Raw genomic sequence first — 6,739 nt, 5'->3', positions numbered from 1 at the left:
AGTTAATCACCCGTTGCAATTCCAACTTTTAACTCCAAAAAAACAAGTAATTTAAGTCATGTTTTGCTGCCGTTAAACCCATTCAATCTAAAATATTATTTCATATCCATAAAGCTCAGATCAAAAACTTTCCATGGATATATTACAGTAAGCCTAATTATTTTTCTATGGTTTTCTATGAATTTTACAAAACAACATGTTAATGCAGCTAACTTCAGACTAGTAAGTGAAAATGACAACTTTTAACCTAGTTAGGGTCACCAACATGTCTTGGAAAAATTCATGGAGTCACTGACCTTAAATGAACTTTCAATAATTTTTACAAGACATATCAAATATACAAAATTTATATATGAAATCATAGGCATGCTTTTTGGGTTAAATTGACATCTTAACCTATTAACCACTTATAGAAACTACTCCAAAGTTGAATAATGATGAATTAAAAGTAACTACAAAGTGTTGAACCAAAAATTGCACTTAGATTTGAAAACCACAACCCAAAGTATGTTTTCTAAAATGGAAATCCAAAGTACAATACTTTATTAGTAAATTCACAGAATTAGGTTTTAGGATTGCATCCAATAAACACCCAAACAACATAAAGGAAATGGAGTTTATACTATTACTACCCACTACCATCGTGGCAGTGGCAACTGATAGCGACATCCACCACCTCAATGGTGGTGGTGGTGATATTTTTTGGCATGAAAAGAAAGATGGAACAATGGAATTAATAGTAGGATACCTAGAAATGCAAACTTTGACTCAATCAACTATAAATCAAGCCTTTCTTCTTCACCTAACTCTCAATTCTGGTGACTGGTAGTGCAAAGCGGTGAGATCATATCTCCAAAGACCTAATGGTAAAAGACAGTGAATGTGGCAGGTTCCAAGCGACAACAACAATGGGGAATGATTGGGAATTAGGGTTCGGTTCTCTTGGGCTACTCTCGATCGGTGAATGAAAGAATTAAAGAAATTAATTTCTCCTGTCGCATGTAACATCCCAATGATGAGGTACTTCTAATTTTGACCCCATAATTGAATTATATTGCATTTTGGTCCCTAAGTTAAGAAAGAGTGCAAAAGGGCCCACAGTGGCATTTTGGTAATATCTGAGACTTGAGGAGTATGTTGTGTGTATGTGTGTACGCTAAGCATACTCGGGCATGCCTTAGTACGCTAGGCGTACACCTCGTACGTAGGGCGTACGTGGAAAGCATGCAAACCCTAATTTTTAGGGTTTTGGCTCATATTTAAGCTTCCTTAAGGTATCATATCTTCTTCTGACCTAGCCTCTTTCTGTGACATCGACCCCCAAGCAACCCTAAGAGCAAGAGAGTTATTTTTGAGCCTTTAAGAGAGTTTTGAAGAAAGAAGAAGGCAGTAAGAATATCTTAGAGTTGAGAGCACTTTGGATCTGGGATTTCTACTTTTTTTTGCAACACCTTGATGGTATAAAGTAGGGATGAGCATAGGCGGTTACCCGCCTCATTTGGCGAGAACCGGAACCGGAACCGAAACCGGCAGTTCCTAGAAAGTTAGAACCGGAAACGGAACCGCTCTAGGCAGTTCTTAAATGTTTGGAACCAGTCCCAGAACCGGCGGTTCCGGTTCCGAGAGCAAGTAACCCGGTTACACTAATTTTGTTAATTTTTGTTGATAAAACCGGAATTTAGTTCGATCAAAATCAAATTAATTTGGACCAAAGACGGACAAAATCAGACCGATATATTCTAAATCGGTCTAAGTAACACACATATTTATATGAAATAATATATATATATATATATATATATATATATATATATATATATATATATAAACCGGTTCCGGCGGGTACCCAACGGGTAGCGGTTCCGAAAAAACGAGAACCGGAACCGGAACCGCTTAAGGCGGTTCCATAACTTTAGGAACCAGTTCCGGTTCCAAAACCGGCAGTTCCGAGGCGGTTCCGGTTCCAAAAGCGGGTACCCGGTTCCGATGCTCATCCCTAGTATAAAGCTTGCAACTTTACTCTCCATCATGTAGATCTAGATTCTTACTCTTTTAAGTCACTTTTTGGTCCCAAAATGGTGATTCTTGAGCATTGACTGTTCTTAACCCATTAAGTCGTTCTTTTAAACCTTAGGGAGGGTCTTGAGTCATAAAAATGGGTTCCAAATTATTGGTTTTGCTCCATGCATTATTTAAAAGGTCTTAATAGATTAAGAAGTTGAGTTAAGCACTTAATGGGAATGAAAAGTCATAAATCTGGAAACTTTATGACTCTTGAGGGTATTTTAGCCATGGATCTGAAAGATGGACGTAAGAGCTTAAGTCATTAAGATCTTAATGAAAGTTTGGGAAATCTGGGAGTACGTCTCGCGTACCTAGAGTACACATCACGTACGTGGTCAACCACCCTGATAGTGGTCAATGCTCGAGTACGCCCAATGTACCTTGGAAGTATGCCTCACGTACGCTCACTGTGTCGACTCAGCTGAATTGACTCAGCTGGTTGACTCAGTTGAATTGACCAGTTTGACTTTGAGTTTGACCAAGTTTGTCTTATAGGTATTCTGGATATTTTGGGGTTTTTATTGAGATTGGTCATTTGGTTGGATAGGTTAGGGGTGTTGATCCGGTAATTTTTTCATGTTTCGGGTAATTTGGGTCGGGCAATTCAGGTTTTTCATGTTAAAAAAATACCCGTTACCCGAACCATATTAAATTCGGGTAATTCGGGTTGGGCTAATTCGGGTATTACCTGAAATATATAATTTTTTTAATGGCACCTAAAAATAAATTTAATGAAATAAATATTTCGTACTCTATTAGTCTTGTTTATATAAACAAATGAGGTATAAACGAAGTTACTCAAACTTTGAACATTGAGATTTTTTAGTCAATAATACTTGAGATATCAAGTAATCTTTTAACAACTTAATCTAATCTAATAAGATGTTAAAAAACAAATACTTAAAAATCTTAGTTTAAACGTTGAAGATAATTGTAGCCATAAGGAAAGCCCTTGATCCTTGCTAGGATCTTCGACACAAAACCTTGGGAGGTGATAATGATCACCTGCCTTGATGATTGTATTGATATAAAATGAAGATTATAGTGAGTTCTTAGTAAGAATGAGTAAATAATTTCGTAGAGTAAGCCTAGACTAAAGAAAATAGTGTGTCGTGTGCATATTACAAGTGTCAATTTATAGTCTAATCTAGCCAACAAGAAGTCCGATATTTTTGAGATCCTCTACGACTAGCTTCATGAACGTTATTTGACCAAGTATTCTGGATATTTAGCATAGTTGAGATGATTCTTCGTTGAGAATTGGTCTTCCCTTGACTACTTCTGCACACATGTTAGTTATAGATAAAATATGACCGTTATAAATACTAATAAAAATAATAACGGTTATTAGTCAGGATCCTGAGGTAGCTGAGGATCCTGTATATATGAGGATCCTTGATATTGTAAGGATCTAGGCCTTAACAATTGCACCCAATTTCTTCCTGAAAATATAGGGATTAGTTTTGTAAATATTAAAGGAATGACTTAAAGTAAATAGGTAAAAGGAAAGAGATTAGTAATTTTCAGTTTTAAAACCATAACGGCTAGGCAATTTGAAACCCAACGGATGGTTTACTAGCTGCTAACAGTCAAATCATATTAACTGGTCCAATATAAATATGAGGGATCAGTTCCATAATCTCCCATCCGTTCTTCTTTTCTTTTTTCGTGCTATCTTGCGATTAGAAGGTAATTTTTCTTCTAGGCTTTTATTCTTTCCAACTTGGGTCGAAAAATGGTTGTCTCTCGTAAAAGCATCTTGGCCCTTCCCGACGATGACTTTATCAATCAAGGTATCCTCTCTTATGAGGAGACATGTTCTTTTAGCAATGATGACATTGAATCTTTAAGACTCAATGGGTCCTTTCCTCCCAACATTGTTTTCAAGCCATTTGATCCCCTTATTCAGCCCGATTTTGTCTCCTCCACTTGGGTGTGCTTTCCTAAGTACCCTTTCTCCTTAGGTTTGAGATACCCTTTCCCCAGGATCGTCTCCAAATTTTTTAGGGCGACTGGGATTTCGTATATCCAGGCCATGCCAATTATCTGGAGGATCCTATATTGGGTCGACCAGATAAATCAATTAAAAGGTCCCTACATAGGCCTTTCTGAGTTGGCCTGTGTGTAGGATCTCACAACCTTTGGGAATTCTCGTTTCATCCTCAAGGCCAAAACTCTCAAATCTTCTCTAATCTTGAAAACCAAGCACAATGATGGAGCTTGGAAATGGAGATACCTCTTTGTGAGACGTGACTCTGTTCCCGATGGGGATCTCTTACCCACAGATTAGGTTAAGAAGGGTAGGATTTCAATTCTTTTCCTAGTTATCCTAAAATCTTATTCTTATTTTGTTTATTTCTTTGCAGCCTTCAAGTTTGAAGAACTTGTTCCCGTCGTCGAGGATTCTGAAGAGAAGATTGAGAAGTTCTTGGCCTTTTCTGAAGTCAAGAGATCCTTCCGATTCGATCAAGCCATTCCACAAGAAACCTCCTCTGGTATTGACCTCATGTCGATGGGTAGGGATCCTTAATTTTTTCCTGTTTGTAGTGAGGATCCTTAATAATTGTTAGTTATATACAGGATCCAAGATTACTCGCTTCAGTGCTCGCTTCAATCTTGCTAATCTTGATACGGCTATGTCAGAAGATCAGCTGGTGGTGAAGAAGGAGAAGAGTTCGTCCTCTCTTCCTCCTAAAAGGTCGACCGTGGATCTGACAGTGAAAACTCCTGGATCTCGGAAGAGGAAAACTACTGAATCCACTGGTTTATCTTTGGAGAGCCTTGGAGCTGAGGAAGCTCTCCAGAAGTTGGTCTCTCTCTCTCTCTCTCTCTCTCTCTCTCTCCCTCTCTCAGGCTGTAAGTGTTGATTTCACTCTCGCTTGATTTTTTATTTTGTTTTTCGCTGACATACTATATTTTTGCCACATGTCTCTGATCATGCTTCCACTGATCTAAGGATCCAGGTAGAGAGGACTGAACAAGACCTTCAGGGACAGGAGAAGATGTGGAAGACGGACAACGAGGATCGTATGAGGAGGGTAGAGCTGCTTACCAAGGAAAAGCCTGAGAGAGAGGATGAGCACGTACACGAGATGGAGGAGGTGATCTCCGATGCAAAGGTCAGTGTTGCGGTGGTTGTTTGGGAGGCCAAGATCCATCTTGCTGAGGATCTTTAAAATGCAGGATCCTGGGACGTGGTTGGTTAGCATGAGGCATTGACTAATTTAACTGGCAAGCCTGCCACCATCACTCATGATCCTATATTGCGGTTGACCGGAGGGGGGGGGGATGATGACCAGGCTAAGGTCTAGGCCTTTTAAAGTGATTAGGGTAGCATAATCTTTTGATGCATGACTCTTGTAAGGTTGTGGGCCTTTTTGTTTTGAATATAATGGTTGATCTTTCTTTCGTCTTTCTATGTTTCCTGCATAATACAATACTAAGGTCTTTGCATAGTTAGGATCCTTAAAAATGAATAATTCTTAAGACAAAATGGCCCGATAAGGAAAAATAATAATATCTTACTTTGTTAAGTAATCTAAAAGTTTCTTTTAGAAGTTTAATGATTAAATTGCAACTCTTAAGAGTTTTTAATATGCTTTTAAAACTTCTTTAAAGATATCAAAACAGCGGATGACTCCGAAGTGACGAAAGTTCACAAGTCAATGATTGGTTTAGGATCCTAGAAATTTTAAGATCCTTGATTTCACTTAAAACTTCAAAGTTAAGGAAAGATGGAACCTGATTGTCTTTGAGTTTCTCTTTAACCTCCACGAGTCTTTGAATTTTAGAATTTACTGAGGATAAATTCCAACGTAGGAGAGAACTTTGGTTCACTGTTGAGAATGATATTCCTCACCAACGAATGTTGATGAAGATCCTTAAGGGCAAGGATCCTTACTGTTAGAGATCCTTAAAATTAAGGATCTTAAATCTCATATGGGAAATTTCCCCTTTGGATATCCTGTTTAGATTATAGAATTTGACAAAACAGATAACATGTTAATGTTATATTATGGGGAGGATCCCAACTTGTGATACAATTTGTGGGAGAGATCCTTAATCGCGAAAATGTTACAATTTGATTGTATTCTCTGGGGGAAATTCCCAATGTGTGATAACATGAAGATCTTATGTAATTTCTGGTGTAAGATCCCAATATTTGATAACATGAAAATGTTATAAACCTTAAGTAATCACTGGGGTAGGATCCTGATTTCTGGATGACATGAAAATGTTATAAACCTTAAGTAATCAGTAGGGTGTGATCCTGATTTCTGGATATCATGAAAATGTTATAAACCTTAAGGATCTCAACTTGTGCTCAAAGATAAGAGGGTCTCCAAGCCACTGAATCATGAAATCATCCACTTACCCGCATCCCACTATTAGATATCATGCGTCCAGGCGAAGTATGTAAACCTTAGTTCGTGGGAAAGAGGTAACTAGATCTTTAAACCTTAGAGGGGATTAAGTGCCCTTAAGCGTGGGAGAGATGATCAGTCTCTATCTTGTGTACATGATAGTTTAGAGATTACATTGTTAAATATAATGGAATTTACCAAGTATTGAGATCTTCATGTGTCAAGATCCTTGTGTTTCAGGGTGTTCAAACTTAAGGATCCCGATGTTCTAGGATCTACGCTTGTGAGGATCCTGATGCGTCAGGATCTTC

Source organism: Lactuca serriola, chromosome 7, assembly GCF_051521515.1.
Source record: "Lactuca serriola cultivar US96UC23 chromosome 7, Lser_US96UC23_V15, whole genome shotgun sequence".
NCBI classification, from domain to species: Eukaryota; Viridiplantae; Streptophyta; class Magnoliopsida; order Asterales; family Asteraceae; genus Lactuca; species Lactuca serriola.
This window is presented reverse-complemented; position numbering follows the sequence as displayed.